The following is a 17,494-nucleotide window of genomic DNA, read 5'->3' on the forward strand; positions in this document are numbered from 1 at the left end:
TAAGGGCCTGGAACCCATAAAAGCTGCATTTATTACCCGATTTCACTGAAATTTGAATCATGGAGTTGTTTTAAGCCACCCGTCATCTGAATTAAATATGGTAAAGATCGGACTATATTAAGATATAGCTGTCATATATTCCGATATGCCGATTAAGATATATCTCCGGATATAGTAGTGGAGTTATAATAAAGTAGGATGATTATTATATGCTTGGTGGTGGGTTCGGTATGGCCGAACATAACACGTTTTTACTAGTTTTCTCTCTTTCTTTCAAACCAGGGCTGCGGAGTCGATTGGAATTGAGGTTTTGAGGCCGGAGTCGAAGTCGGAGTCGGACTATTGAGCCGGAGTCGGAATTGAGCACGCTTGCCCCGAATTCAAACAGCTCTCCAACTCCGGCTTATTACCCCGACCCCGACTTAAAGGGTCAGACTCCGCAGCCCTACTTCCAACAACCTCTTCATAAATTGAGCAGCAGTCACTTTCAACAAACAAAAATTCTGCGCCACTACGGTGTCTATGATCCAGTGTACGGTGGGTGGTAGATGGGATGGACAGGGCGGCGTCGGTGGCGAGGTGGGACTCGGTGGATGGTTGCCCGACTTCGAAGGCTCTATGGCCAGTTATCGACCAGAGAAGGATGCGGGAGTTGCTGGCGTTCGATAAGAGGTCAATCAATACCTTGACAGGAGTCATAACCGGACACTGTAGCATAGGCCGCATGGCGGCGCGCATGGGTATACCGCACAATGACTTCTGTAGGAGTTGCCTAGGGCTCTCCACTCCTCCTGTCTTTCTTTTATTCATGTTAACCTCTATTACGAGGTCTCACATCTTCTTTCTCTTCCCTTTGTCTCTCTAGGGTACCACAATGAGCCAAACTGTACTCCGAGTGAACTCATCTTTGGTGGGCAACGCATTCAACCTAACCTAACCTTCACTCAAAAATTAATTATTTTCTAATTAAATTAATTATTGCTTTTTTTGTGAAAAGTTTTTTTTTTTTTCGTTTCAAATCGTTTCATACCTTAACACAACAAAATATAAGCAGTTGTTGTTAACTTTTTGGTCTTACCAAATTCCCCCACATCTGTTTCCTAACAACAACCGCTAACTTTTTTAAGAGTTGACTGTGGTACACAGCATTCCATGTCCAAAAAAAGAGAAAATTAATTCACGTTTCGCAGTTGTTTAAGCTGCATCTGTCCCCAATTAAAATGTGTGTTAAAAGTTCATTACACTTTCGGAGGCGCCATAGTTGTTATCTTGCACTGCAACAACTTTTGCCATTTATTACCAAAAAAAAAAAAAAAACTCTACATAAAAAAATCCAAAAAAAGGGGGCAGCTAAAATCTCATAATTCGACGACAATAAACGTGAGACAGTTTAGATGCTGCGCGCGCTTATTCCCTATAAGGTGAACTAATGCATAGCCAACCATTAACTTTAGACGTTTGTCGTGTGTGTACCCCCCGCCTTTGCTGCTTGCGTCTATGGTTATTAACACGTCCCAAAAACATAATTTTTGGTGGATTTTCTCACCGTATTTCAGGCAGTCGTTTAGTAGGATGAGCGAAATAAAAAAAAAAAAACAACTCAAACTAAGACGTTGTCAAACAAGCCTACAAATACAATAATTATTTTATTTTCACTTTTATTAAATGTCCCAATGGAAGGCGTGTGCAAGTGATAGTCGAAAAAAAACACAGTCAGCACATTATTTTTGGAGTATCACAGCCACCACCCCCTAAATTTTATTGTGCAGCATAAAACAGTTTTTTAGATTGTCATGATAAAAAACAAAATAAAAACCTACCCCTGCTGCTTTCATATACGCGCTGTTTGCCGTTTCATTTTAACTGTCACATAAACAGCCTTTCAATAATCATCCCACATCAGAAGCTGTGTGTGACTGTGTGACGAACCATATAAAAGTCGCTGCCCCAGCCTCATGCGACTCTGCAGTTGTTGATCTTTATTACTGGCTTTGTAAATTTAATACCGAAACAAAAAACCTCACTGAGTGCAGAACAAATTAGAATTGTATTGCTGATCGCACAGTGTTTGGAAACCGAATAAAACAGACGGACAAAAATAGGTCTTTCATGTCAAGGTTTTGTCTAACGATTACTGAAATCCTGAGGAGTTATCTTCTACACTCCAAAATTTAAAAGGGAACTGAATGCGCTCTACTCTTGTCGCAACTCGATAGGAAGGCGTTAGGGTTTTAGGACAGGGACGGTGGACTGGATGTTTACGGCGGTTAATCGGGTAATTTTCACATATGAATGTCTGGATAACTGTACACTTCGCAGGAAGGTCGAGAAGGTACAGGGTACCGCTGTAATGCTTATCTCTGGGGCAAGGAGAAGTACCCCGAGAGAGGCGCAGAATGCCATCGATCTCGATCTTATATCTTTGCACCCATATATTGGATGTGTGACAACAAAGATCGCCATGGGACTGAGGGAGTCAGGACCATGACGCCCCTCTAATTTAGGCCAATTTTCTGTTCTGGGCGAGGGGAGGGGGGATGGTAATGGCGCTATGCTATATGCAGCGCAACTGATTATATACCAGGGGAGACCTTCCTTGTTGATGGGTTGGAAATGGTTTTCCCGAAAAGGAATCTCTGTGATGGAGACACACAGGCCTTCTCTGTACTCTGTATACAAGAATAGGTCTAAATTGAATGGGAGCACTGGTGTAGAAATCTTCATTGAATTCCTTGGAATCAGGGAAACTTATAGACTTCTGGATGGGTGCAGCATCTTTCATGCGGAAGTCTTATCCATCCTGAAGGCACTGGAGACGTTGTTGAAATGAGAGCGGTGGCCCGATCAGACTGTTACGATATACGTGGATAATCAGGTGGAGCTGAAAGTTCTGCCATTGGGCCGCATGAGGTCCAAATTGGATAGACGATGCAAAGAGCTTCTTCGACCCTGGGAAAGGCTGACAAGCCCTGCTGGGTCTCTGGCCATCAAGGTGTGGCGGGGAACAAAGCGGCCGATGAACTGATCAAGAATGGATCGCTGACTGGTTCAGATATTGCTAAGGAATTAGTGAGACTTCTATTGTGTGATCTTCTTGGTATGGTGAAGGCCATCTACGATAACTGCGCGATTAGGCGTAGGCTGGTGCAGAAGGCTGCAGGGTGTCAAAGTCCTTGTGGCCGAGTATTTCGCGAAACAAGACATTGCTTATCCTGGGGCTGAGGAAGCATGACTTAGGACTGAATGAATTACAACTTGACGTCGGACTTGGGACAGGGAGAGGCAGACTTTTGCAGGATTTGCGACAATGAGGAGGGGTTGGAGACGAGACGAGACGTGACGAGCACCTGTTGTGCCTCTGATTTACAATCGCGAGAGCAAGACACAGGATAATGGGCGAATTCTTCTTTCCGAGCCTAAATTCCCTACAGGCTCTTAGCCATCTGGTCATTCTAGACTTCTGCAGAGGCCCGAATTCGCTGAGTGGTTCACACTCTTGACAGTGAGTTTTTTCTTCTTGCCTTATGCTTTGGGTGCGTTTTTCTGTTCTTGTGTTGAGGTGTATGTTTATCTATTTTATCTCCTCCAGCTTTATTGCTTTATACCTGTCCGATTTGTGAAGGTAGAAATGTTTAGATAGTAGTCGGAATACCAGGACTCTTTAGCCTTTAATATTGGGTTCTGTAAAGAGATCTTTGAGTACCTGAACAAGTCGAAACTGGGAACTGCGTTATATGCTTTGTCGGCACCTAGAGGAATCCCAAATAATGATAGCCGTGAAATGGGATGAAACAATCGAGCATAGACTTCTATTCTAGCCAATGACAGAAAAAAAGGGGATACCTTCTTGGAAGGAACGTTATTTACTAACCCAGTCGTTATAAGATATTTATAAGCAATTGTAAATTTGCCCACTAACATTCCATTAAAGAACATTGGACAAACTGTGCCCTATAAGGGCCTGGATGGATCCGATAGGAGAAATTCTTCATACCTTCAAAAATCTAACTAAGGATAATGGATAAGAATTGCTATGCTATTGGAGCTATATCAGGTTATAGACCTATTCGAGCCATTCTTGGTTTGAACGTTGGAGATCATAGTAGAAGTCAGTGTGCAAAATTTTCAGCCAAATCGGATAAGAATTGAGTCGTAAAGGGGCTCAAGAGTAAAATAGGGAGATCGGTTTATATGGGAGCTATATCAGGTTATAGACCAATTCAGATCATATTTGACAAGTATGTTGAAGGTCCTAAGGGAAGTCGTTGTGTAGAATTTCATCCAAAACAGACCATAACTGCGGCCTCAGAAAGTGCGGGTCTCAAGAAGTACAACCGGTAGATCGGTTTATATGGGAGCTATATCCGGTTATAGACCGATTCAGATCATAATTAGCACGTTTGCTAAAGGAGAAGTAACTTTGCAAAATTTCAACCGAATCCGATGAGAATTGCGCCCTCTAGAGGCTCAAGAAGTATAATCGGGAGTTCGGTTTATATGGGAGCTTCATCAGGTTTTGGATCTACTCGGACCATATTTGGCACATCTATTGAGTGTCGTTGGAAACGTCATTAGACAGGATTTCATCCAAATGGAATAATATTTTCGCTCTCTAGAAGCTCAAGAAATGTAAACAGGAGATCGGTTTACATGGGAGCTATATCAGGTTTTATATTGATATAAACCATATTTGGCACGTAATAGCTTCGTTTTATTTATTTCGAGCTGTCTCAGAGATCGTACTATTCGAGTCGCTATAGATGAGTTCTCATCCAATGAGCACCAATTGACCGCAGGTGTACCCCAGGGCTCTGTTCTTTCTCCTTCTCTTTTTCTAATTTTCATCAACGATCTGTTGGGTCAGACATCGAATCCGAACTACTCATTTGCGGATGACAGTAATCTCAGTCATTCGTACTCATTCTACCATAGGCCGAGTCTTCGAGAGATTGAGGACAAGAGGCGAGTTATGGACGATACACCCTGCCAGGATTTGGTGGCCATTTCTGAGTGGGGTCGAATGAATCGAGTAGATTTTAATGCACCGAAGACTCAGTGCTGCTTGTTGTCACACAAACGATTCGCTGACCCATTACGATTATCTCTGTCTATCAACGGTGTAGATGTTCAGCAATCAGAAGCTCTTGATGTTCTCGGCATGAAAATACAAAGTGATTTCCGTTGGGCTAAACATGTATTTGAAGTGTCGAAAGAAGCATTCAAGTGTTTAGGCTTCCTTTAACGGCGTAAGAATTACTTCACTCCGTCTGATCTTCTTAACATTTACACAACTTTCAAAAGGCCGAAAATGGAGTACAACTCACATGTATGGGCTGGAGGTTCAAAATCATCCCTGAGCTACTGGACCGTGTACAGAGGAGAACGATGGCGTTGATTGGGGACAGTGGGTATCCAACTCTAATGCCTCCCTTCATCATCGTCGCAATGTGGGTTGTTTGGCGCTGTTCTATCGGTACTTTCACGGTGTGTGTTCGTCTGATATTCGTCTTCTTATTCCTGATGTAAGGATTTTTGTCAGGGATACTAGAAATTCCAAGAACTCACACCTGTTTGTAATTAATTGGCCAGCAGACCGGGCAATGCAATATAGAGAGAATTCTTATTTCGCCCGATCCGCTAATCGGCTAATGTTTTTCCCACCCACTTTGACATCCAAAGATTTAAGACAAATGTTAATGAGCACTACATGCTTTTCCCCCCACCAATTCCTAATTTCCTCTCGCCAACTCAATGCACTGCATTCATAGGAGACATCCCCTGCGTGTTGACTGACAGAAAAAAAAAGGTCATAGAAGAAGTCGTTCAAAATTTCAGCCAAATCCTCAATCAATACTCAAGAAATACAATCGGGAGATTGGTTTGTATGGGAGCAATATTAGGTTTTAGACCTCATAGGTTCTCCTATGACCTCTGTCACTGTTTAAAGTTCAAATGAATCGGATAAGATGTAATATTATCGGGACATCGGTTAAAATGGGAGTTATATCAGATATTGGACCGATTCGCAGCATACTTGGCACACCTGTTGAATGTTAAATGCTTCAATTTGAACAAATAAAAGCCTGCCGAGTCGTATCTTATATACCCTCCACCATGGATCGCATTTTTCAAGTTCTTTACCCGGTATCTCTTTATAAACAAACAAAGGAAATGAATAATAATTACTATGCTGTTGAAGCTATTATCAGTTTATAGACCAAGTGAGCGATCTCTTTAGGCTCAAGAAGTAATATCGGGAGATAAACAAAATATGGATAGATATGACCCATTTACAATCCCAACTGTCCTTACTAATAGGAAGTATTTGTGCAAATTTTCAAGCGTCTGGCTTTACCCCTTCGAAAGTTAGCGTGTTTTTGTATACCCCCATCCTATGGTGGTGGATCTAGGGCCCATAATAGGCGCATTTATTACCCGAATTCGCTGAAATTTCGAACAGGGAGCAAGCTGAACTTGATTTTATTTCACTATACTATTTTTTTTATAAAAATGTTCCCAATTTGATAAAACTCATAACAAATTAAATCAAATTTTCTGTGAAAACCATAACCTTATGTTTTTTCCCTATGAATTTCCAAAACACTGTGCGGCTTTTTGAAATTAACAAATCGACCAACACCGCACAACATTTGATTCCCATGTGAAGGCCAAATCATGTTTAAATTGAAGTAAAATAGCGAAAAACTGAAAACCAAAAGCGTAATACTTGCGCAACAAAGCAAAACAACAACTATGGTACAACATGGGTAACAACAATAGCAAAGTAGGGTATTAATAAAATATGGATGAAGACCACGTATTTACCCCTGAACTGCAATTACATCAACAGTGACAACCAAAAAGCAAAAATTATGCCATAAAACAAAATGCGCGCGTATATCAAAGCAATAGAGATGGCAGTAGCAGTAGTAGTAACAGCAGCCACCGCCTCGTTTTCCTCCTCAATGTGAGACAGTCCAAAGAAGAAAAACAAAACCCAACATTTAGACAATGAATTTGGAACACTTTGGGGGTGGGACCGTCACAATGACTATGTCATAGCCGAGCCGCATTCATACATATGCGCAACGCAAATGAAAGTAATAACGACACAATCATCGACGATGAAAGTAAAATCGCTAAGCGGCAGCGGTAACACAAGTAACACCACCATGCAACACCGGCCCATAACAATGGAATTACATTCGGGAAAACAACACTGGCAAAACAAAAGAAAATCGCCTCAGGACTGGACTCTAAAAACGACCCAGCGACCCACATAGCGGCAAAATTGTGAATGGAACGTCTGTTATTCAACGACTAAACCAATTCCATTTCACTGAGTTTGGAAATGCTGCAATGAACTTTGTTATGGTGTATTTTTTTCCCCACTTTTCTTCCCAACCTAACTCCTCCCTGGAGGCTTCGGCAAGGGGCTGCCAGTGTGTTGCTTTGGATATTGACAAAATTACCCATACTTCCAAGTTTGGAATTAGAATTTGCGGTTGTTTGAATTTGAATTCAAATGTTTTACTCCAGAGGGAAATGGAATGTCTGCAGAATTTTCTTTCTTATAGATTTGCAATGTTTTGCCTTCACAAATATAAGCCATGGGTTGGAGGCAATCCAAATGAAGTCTTTGAGTGCCTTATTTTACTTTGTGTCCTATTTTCAAGGGAATTATTCCAATTGGTTTGGCCTAAAGTCAAAAACATAGCCAACAGGTATTTGCATGTGAAACCTTAAGGCTAAAATGTGTTTATAGATGGGTATATCATTTTAGCTCACTTTCTCGGGGTAGATACGAGCAGATGGTGTGGTAACCGTCGTTTCCATAGCTCCAAGCCAAAGGACAAACGTTTGCACAAAGAATTTCCACATATGCAGATATTTCTATGGGAAAATTGCCTTAACAAGTATTACAAAGTGGTTTTCCATGACAAGAGGAAAATGTAGGCCAGAGTGGCATCGCAAATGTTAAACTGATATGGTGTACCTATAAAGGAAAACATGGCATGCGTTCACCCTGTAGGTGGGGTGGTTGCTAAATACGAATATGGCTAAGCAGTCGGCAGGCTAACTGAAGAAACATTCAAATACCATTCAGTTCTTCAGGGTTGATGATATGTTTCATTTGAGAAGCAGCACCTGCAGAGTCAACAGCAGCACAGTCATGAGAGGGGAAAATAAGGACATTTTTTGTGATCTCTTACGATTTTAAGACATGTCCCTTTATTTATCACTCAAATTGCAAAATTCCCTGTGAACATTTCTTTAAGGTACAGTGGGATACTTCCCGCATTTCAATGGGAGCCAATCATAAGGGTCCTCCTGTCAACTTCCGAGTCTGAATGATGTGTCCCAGGGCGACAAAACTTAGCAAAGAAGTTTTAAATGGTTGAATATCTTACAAATGTCGCTTGCATTTGTTAGGGGATAACCACCGCTATGCCACATTGGCCGATTACAATTTTCGGTGTAATAAGGAGTAATTTTTTAAGAGCTATAGGAAAGTTTTTCAAAAAAAGCACATAAAAATCGAAATATGCATGAAATTTTTATTTAAATCGATAATACAGCCCATATAATTCAATGTTTGAATATAATTTCCGGCAAAAGTTGACATGACTGCGCCTCAAATGGTCCATCCGCTTAGTCCAATTTCGGATAAATGCTTCAAAAAATAGTCTAACGACGTTAAATCGCACGATCTAGGCGGCCAATTGACCGGTCCCGAACCTGAAATAAAATGTTCACCAAACTCGCCTCCCAATAAATCCATTGTTACGCGTGATATGTGGCATGTGGCAGCGTCTGGATGAAACCATATGTCATGCAAGTCAAGCTCTTGCATTTTGGGCAAAAAAATCTCACGATAGCGCTCACCACTCACGATTCGCATCATCTTTGAAGATGAACGGTCCAATGATGCAATTCTGCTTATTTACGTATCCATTGAGCCAAAAATGAGAAAAGATAAGGAAAAATGTTCGCGCGATGAACATTCTCAACAGAGCACACATTTTGATAATAAAATTAAATAATTTGCAAGCGTTGTTCGTTTGTAAGACGATTCATGGTTAAATTATAGACCAAACTGAAGATGTTTGACAATGAATCACGAAACGTACGTGAGCTGCTTAAACCAATGTTGCCAAAAAGATAAAAAAAAATCACCCTTTACAATACATGGTCATACCACAGTAATACCACAACGATTCTACTTTCTAGCTCTCAAAGGCAAACTCCTGCACGAAGTAGTATCGATTATGTGGGTGACGTAAAGGGGTTTGAACAACAATCAACTGATTTGATAGGCTTTAACTTGACAAACTCGAGCCAGTCTTGGTTGCTTCGTTATCTCAGTCGTGGATACTACACTCCTCTTGGTGTCACCTGGGTAGATATCTTTAACACACGTTAAAGCAAGAGAGCTATTGGGTTGCCCAAAAAGTAATAGCGGATTTTTTAAAAGAAAGTAAATGCATTTTTAATAAAACTTAGAATGAACTTTTATCAAATATACTTTTTTACACTTTTTTTCTAAAGCAAGCTAAAAGTAACAGCTGATAACTGACAGAAGAAAGAATGCAATTACAGAGTTACAAGCTGTGAAAAAATTTGTCAACGCCGACTATATGAAAAATCCGCAATTACTTTTTGGGCAACCCAATAATATTTTTGAAGAAAGTTCATTATAAGCACTATGTTAATATAGTTAAGCCCAACACACAGTGGGATAAAATTGGTAAAAAATCTGCAAATACAAAGTTTTGAATAAATCCATTCTGAATTTTTGAACTTCTTAACAACCATTGACCCATTTGCAATATATTTATAAAAAAATTTCATTTTTAGACGTTAATTTTTTGTTCAAAAGCATGAATATAAAAGTAGCAGTCTGTTGTTATTTAAATTCATAAAAAAAATTGGCAAATTGTAAAATATATAAAAGATTTTTGTGCTTGTAAAATTGAAACATAAGATAGAATATAAAATTTTTTGAAATATTTATGACATTTTTGAGCTTTTTTTTAACTTTTTATAATTTGAAAATATCAGAAAATGTACAGCAAACATTTTTCCTGTTTTTACCAAATAATTTCTCTAAGTGTAGTAAAACTCGATTATCTCTGAAACCAGGGGAAATATTGTAAATCTCAAGAGGTCTTTTTGTAGGGATTTTTGAGCACTTTTCAGGCAATACATTTTGAAAATCGGAACAAGAATGAAGGTTTGGCAGCCCAAAGATGACCAACCTAAAAGGCCTCCCAGGGCCTACATTGCAAATGTAAGTTTTGCCTATGTACATGTTATTAAGAAAACATCTCACATACACAGATAAAAATAATTTAGAAAAACAACAATTTTTGGCAAAAAAACGTCGACAAAATTTGTTAATTTTCCTGCAACTATTTATTTTGAATCTCAACGGCCCAATATAAAATTTTTGTATTTTCAGGTTTTTTTACCTGTCAGGGCGAAGATCATTTAATTTCACACAGCTGGTGGTGTCAGGCTTGTGTTAAAATCGTGGTATATTAGACATAAGCGCGAGCTACCAATGTATGGTCTTTAAAGCCTCCATACCTAATATGGCCGATGAGTTATTTTAACCAAATAACTAAACGCGTCCCATAGTGGTTGGTGTGTGTTGCGATCTCTGGCTCTCATTTTCCATTGAAAAATCTCCGATCATTGAGCTCTGTCAGCCTGTTTGGCGCTCAGTCTGTGTGCCATTCTGTCTGTCGGTTTGTTTGTCCCTCTGTATGCCCATGTTAATTTGTACAATAAACAGAGTACAGGTCACAATTTTCATACGACCGTTTTTACATTTGGCACGAGCGTTTTTGTTTTTTTTTTTGGCCTAGAGACGAAATTGGATAAAAATCGGTTCAGATTTGGATATGACTCCCATATATATGTTCACCCCATATCTTCATTTGTGAACCGATTTTCACGAAATTGTACAGATTTAGGAATAGCTGCCAATCTAAGGTATCGACCGATTTTCACTTTCTTTGAAAGCGCATTTATCAACCAATGTTGGTTGAAATTGCTTCAGATTTGAATATAGCTCCCATATATATGTTTGTCCGATTTGGACTAATATTTCAATAGTGTAGTCATTTGTAAACCAGTGGTCACGAAATTGAATTTCATAAAAAATGGGTTTTAGATATAGCACCCAAAAATGTGTATCACCCGATCATTTATCCTAGCTTCCCAAAATTTTGCACAGCGAATTCCTCTATGACTGCCGTCGTAACATATACGAAATAAATTTCAAATTTAAAAAAAATTAATTTTCACTACTTTGCATACCCAGTGAGGCGTAGAGTATCAAAAGGTCGGCTATGCTCGATATTTGCCTTTGCCTGTTGTTCAGGCGTCGGAATGAAGTCTGAAATTTCTAACAAAGAGCCGAATGCACACATCAAACCCATGGCGTAAGCACAACCTCAAGCATAGACGGATAGGAAAAGCTGGTAGCCGATTCTAATGGTGTCCTTGGAATATGGAACAAATATTTTTTTCCACGCCACTGGTATCTGATAGTGGCAACGAAAATGCCGCCGAACCAAACCCTGATGACGGTATTATATACATATAGATAGAATAAAGTTAGCACAATGTCACTAGGGGGTATGTGTAAATACAAGGTAGCTGACACGAAGCGTTACCAACTCCATACTAGTAAATCTGTCGAACTAGAAAGGATAGCTGTATGATATTTGTTTTATTAGATCAGATTATATCCTGTAAAAGCCCCCAAAAGCATTTGCTTAGAAGAGCAAGAGCAGCACTCATTTATAATCATACCGATCGGCTTAGAATCACTTCCTGATTCGAATTAGAGATTTATTGTGATCGACGACGTTCACTATTGATTTTTTAAAAAAATTCGGTACAAATTTTCATTCAGCTCCGTTTTATATCTTTCATCCGATATGAAAGTTACAGTTGAAATGGCCAGGATTTCAAAAACCAACAAAATCTGAGCCAATTTATATAAGATACGTATGTTCAGTCCACTAAATATTCTCTCGCATTTACAAGAAGTAGACACGGTGGTAACGTATCATATAATCAGCTACATCCAACTTTTATCCTTTCTAACTTGGTTAGATACACATTTTTCCCATGTACCCTTTGAAAGGATGCATAACCTGGTGGAGGATTCATAACATGACCCAAATCAATTTGGGATTATGCCACAATTGATAGATTCAAATGCAATTTTTTTTCAGAATTATTAAAATCCGATTTCCATATTTAAAATGTTATTCAATTTTAGCAATTGAGGGTTTTTTTTAATACAAAATACAAAGAGAAGATATTGGGATAACAATATAAATCATTTTTCCCCTTCTTTTCTGTGGTCCTTCCTTTAAATCCCTTTAAAGTTCTGGCAAATTTTTAGTTTCAACACCAACGCAATTTTGCGCACATCGAATCGCAACTCTGAAATTTGTAGAACTACCCCTTTATAGGAAATAAAAATCATAAAGAACAATGTAAATGAGGCAGGAAAACACTGAAACAAATGCCAAGACAATTTAGTTGCCAAGATTTGTAACCATTAAAATTTTCCACGAAATGTATGACAGACACAGCAAAAGCTAGACTTCGTAAGCAAGTTGCCAAAAGAATTAGTGGTCTACGACCCCATAAAGTATAGATTCATCATCTTCATGACATTTTAAGTCGATCTAGCCATGTCCGTCTATCTGTCCATCCGTCCGTCATTCTGTCCTTCCATCCGTCTGTCTGTCCATCCGTCTGTCGGTTCATCCGTCTGTCTGTCCATCCGTCTGTCTGTCCATCCGTCTGTCGGTTCATCCGTCTGTCTGTCCATCCGTCTGTCTGTCCATCCGACTGTCTGTCCATCCGTCTGTCTGTCCATCCGTCTGTCTGTCCATTCGCCCGTCTGTGCGTCTATCTATCTGTCCGCCCGTCCGTCTGTCGAATGCAGGATAACTTGCGATCGCATATACCTAGCTGCTTGAATTTTTGCATTTTTTCCACAGTGGTTTGAATGTCTGCCTATGGCGCTAAAAGCCTGAGGAATCCTGGGGAGAACAGCAAAAAAAATTTTCAGCGGTGGTTATCCCCTCCTTATGCTGGCGACATTTGTGAGGTACTTTGATGTATAAATAATTCTCCCCAAAAAGGTGTCATACTGCGGCACGCCGTTCGGCCTCGGCTATATAAAGCAGGCGCCTTATCTTTGAGCTTAAACTTGAATCGGACAGCACTCATTGATATGTGAGAAGTTTGCCGCTGTCACTTAATAGAATGTTCATGGCCAAATTTGCATTTTTGCACTTCTTATTGATATAGGTTGGTTGGGAATGTAAATGAGTCAAACTGGTCTATGCTTAGATATAGCTGCCATATAAACCCGATTTGGCTGATATTTTACACGATGACTTCTGCTATGATTTCCAACTTACATGCTGGGCTCAATTTTTATCTGATTTGGCTCAAATTTTGGACAATGACTTCTACTATAACATCCAACATCCATACCAAGTATGTACTGAATCGGTCTATAACCCGATATAGTACCCATATAAACCGATCTCCCGAGCCTCTATAGGGGGCAACTCTCATTCGTTTTGGCTGAAATTTTGATTGAAGATATCTCCTATAACCTCCTGCAGTGGTACCAAGTATGGTCAGAAACGGTTTACAACCTGTTATATCACCTATTTCAAAAGTCATTCAAATGCGATTCATGCGATTCATCGTGAAGGGTATTTAAGATTCAGCCTGGCCCCAACAAACCTGAATTGCTTTTACTGGTTTTCCCTTAGACTTTGTACCATTTTTTCGGTGTACTCTGTACCGCCAACTCCATGCCAATCCAAGTGTTAATAAATACGCTTCGAAATAGTCAAAACTGCATTTGCGAGATAACAGACCAAAAAAAAAAACAACAACAAAACTAGAAGGGTAGCTACTAAAGCAACACTCCGTTCAATTGAACGATATTCGATTAACAACAATCGAAGCATCGTCCATAGTCCCGCATCGTAACATACAATGCAATTTGTTATGAGATCTAGGAGTGTTAAGGCAATAGACATAAAACAATGTGGCAGCTGAAAAGGATTCCGCTTTCACAGGACAAACAGAGTTAAACGAATGAAACGAACGTACGAAAAGAAATGATTTTTTTTTTTGCATTAAACAACCAAAACATCCCCTAAGTGAATTGCAGCCATAGCAACAGACAAGAGGAGCTAAATTCTGGTACATTCCAGAGATTTTACCAGAATAAGGTTTTTTTTTAGTTTTTTTTCTGTTTGGATGGGGGAGTATTTATGTGTCATTTGAAATGCCAGGGAAAACAAGGAAAATTGCCTGTATGATAGACAGAGCCCAAGGCAAAGTGACCGGAAAACTAAAAAAGCGTCTTTCTATCTGGTATTTCCTTTTTCTGGCACTTCAAATCCTAGTGATACAGACAGATATTTGGTAATTTGATCATAAATAATTCAAAAGTTATTTTAATTTCTTCGGTGACATTTTATTTGACACTCTACCAGTGACACTGTGACATTCTTTAAGTGACAGCAGGAAATCACTCTTTGATGTGTAAGAAGTTTGTCCCCGCTTGGATCCTAGGCAAAGTTTTACTCTACTCCTAAATGCAGTTATTAAATCGGTTATAAGCTCTAAATTGTTATGATTAGCCTATATATCCATTAGTCGGATTTTGGGTGGCCCCCGAGGCACCAAACTACAATAAAAGAAACCATGTTTTGTTTTTGGTGACTGTAAGAATGCAAAAAATGTCGAACGAATCGCACCTCCAATCTCCGCGATCTGGTGTTTTTAAAAATTAGTGTAATGAGAAGTGCTTTTTAGGGGAGGGATGGCACCTCAGACATTTCGACTCAAATATGGATATCAAATTCGTGCTACTCTCCCAAATCCCTTTAATTTAGCCCCATATTGCCATGGCCGGGAAATATGAACCGTTTGGAGAGTGTTTTGGAGCTGGAGCGGCCACGGGTACTTTGCCGTGAAAATAGATATAAAATTCCTTCAATACCATAGTCGAATATGAAGTTCAGTTTAGGGGGTGCTTTAGAGCGTATCCCAAACACTTGGCGCCAAAATGGGATATAAAATTCGTTTTCTAGTCTCTAATACCTTTCATTTGAGTCCCATATTGTCATAATGGGTCAATTAACCTATTTGACGTACTTTTAGGAGGCAAAACGCCACCTGGACTGGAACGCAAATTTTAATATCATATTCGTAATCTACTCCCTAATACCTTTCATTTGAGTCCCATACAGCCATGGTTGGCTAATATGCCCGTTTGGGGGTATTTGGGCTGGGGCGACCTGCCATTACATGGACCTGATTTTTTATGCCATATTTGTAATGTAATGCCGAATACTTTTAATTTGAATCCCATACAGCCATGGTTGGCTAATATGCCCTTTTGAGGGTATTTGGGGGTGGGGCTACCTCTCATTACTTGGACCTGATTTTTTATACCATATTTGTAATCTAATGTCGTATACTTTTCATTTGAGTCCCATACAGCAATGGTTGGCTAATATGCCCGTTTGAGGGTATTTGGGTGTGGGGCGACCTCCCATTACTTGGACCTGATTTTTTATACCATATTTGTAATCTAATGTCGAATACTTTTCATTCGAGTCCCATACAGCCATGGTAGGCTAATATGCCCGTTTGAGGGTATTTGGGGGTGGGGCGACCTCCCATTACTAATGCCGAATACTTTTCATTTGAGGTCCCATATGGATATGAACGTCTAATATATCTGTTTAGAGGGGGTTGAAGCGGCCCGCTGGGTATTTGGACCAAAATCGTAATACGACATTCGATTTCTAGTGTCCAATACCTTTCATTTGATAACTATATTGTGCCTATCAGTCCATTTTAGGTTTTGGGTGCCGCTTTTGGGGTAAGGGGGTGGGTCCGCTCCCATCTAATGTCAAAAAATTATATAGCCTATGTTTCCTTCCAGACAAACCTACACAATCTGTGAAAATTTTAAGAAAATTGGTTCAGGCGAGTCCCATATAGTCATAATGGGTTTTATGCCCATTTGGGGCGTTTTTGGTAAGCATCTTCGGCTTACCCATGCCAAAAATATCAGAAAAAATTTTCTGCACTGGATATTCATTCAATAATAGTTGCTACAATAATCATTATCCATTTTTTTTTTTCAATGGGTCATATTGGCCTGTGTTTTGATATAGCTGCCATATTAACCGATTTTGGATATTGACCTCTTGAACCCCTATTCTTATCCGATTTGTCTCAAATTTTGTATAAGATATTTCCAACATCTGTGCTAAGTGCACACATGTGTCAAATATAGTCTGAATGGGTACATAACCTGATATAGCTCCCGTATGAATCGATCTCCCGATTTTAATTCTTAAGCCACTATAGGGCTCTGTTTGTATCCAATTTTTCCTGACATTTTGCGCAATGACATCTACTTTGGTCTCCAACAGCCAAACCAAGCATGTTCCGAATTGGTTAATAACCTGAAATAGCTCCAAAAGATTTGCAATTTTTATCCATTATCCTTTGTTTTATCGGGCAAAAAATGACAAATGAGATCCATGGTATGTAAGATTCGGCCCGACCGAACTTTTCCCGCTTTTACTTGTTGTCACTCGATTCGTTCGCCAAGTCATTGAAAACAGTTATTTTTCCCCTTTATAAAATCTGCTGTTTTCAATGACATGGCGAACGAATCGAGTGACAAACGAAAATTATGTGTGCTCATCAGCACGCCACTTGGGCTCGACTATAAAAAAGAAGCTTCTTATGTTTGAGCTAAATTTTCAATCAAACCTGCTCCACTGAGCTTTCGCTTTCAATAGCTCTGATTCTGTATACGTTCGTTGAGCATTCCCCTCTAACAGTTTAACACAAACTTGGGTATTCGCACTCTACTAAATAACTTTTTATCTATGCCAGAGATAGCCACTTAAACTACCTGAAACACCTATCATAGGGTGGAAAATTTAAAAAATAATACAGCAAACAACCGCAACGAAATTCCTACACTTTATTTTTTTTTTATTTTACGGACCGATAGCTTGTCATAACAAAGATAAATGCTGCATGATCAATTTTTACCACTCTGCTCACTCTCTCTCTCTCTGTTTGTGGTGGCGTCTCCGTTCAGGGGGGGGGAGGGTAAAGCACCACCTAGATTCTTGGACACAAAGTTTAATGTCATATTTGTAATCTGCTGCCAAATGCCTTTATTTTGAGGCTCATCTTGCTAGGTTCGAATTATATTCCCATTTGAGGTTGGGGCGGACCTCAATTACTTGGACATCATTTTTTATGTCATATTTGTAGTCTAGTCCCGAATACTTTTCATTTGAGTCCCATATTGATTTTTATGTCTAATATGTTTGTGTGGGAGAGTTTTTGGTGTTGGACGACCCCTCGCATACTTTATCCCAAATTTTAATGCCTT

The 17,494-nt window shown here is 39.5% G+C and overlaps 1 protein-coding gene across 2 annotated transcripts in view; it reads right to left on the minus strand.

Moving 5' to 3' along the window:
• The window catches only part of LOC106091912 (tyrosine-protein phosphatase 10D), a 457,577-nt gene that overhangs the window by 307,093 nt on the left and 132,990 nt on the right, over positions 1 to 17,494 (minus strand). The gene's annotated exons all lie outside the window — the stretch shown is intronic.

Source organism: Stomoxys calcitrans, chromosome 4, assembly GCF_963082655.1.
Source record: "Stomoxys calcitrans chromosome 4, idStoCalc2.1, whole genome shotgun sequence".
NCBI lineage: Eukaryota > Metazoa > Arthropoda > Insecta > Diptera > Muscidae > Stomoxys > Stomoxys calcitrans.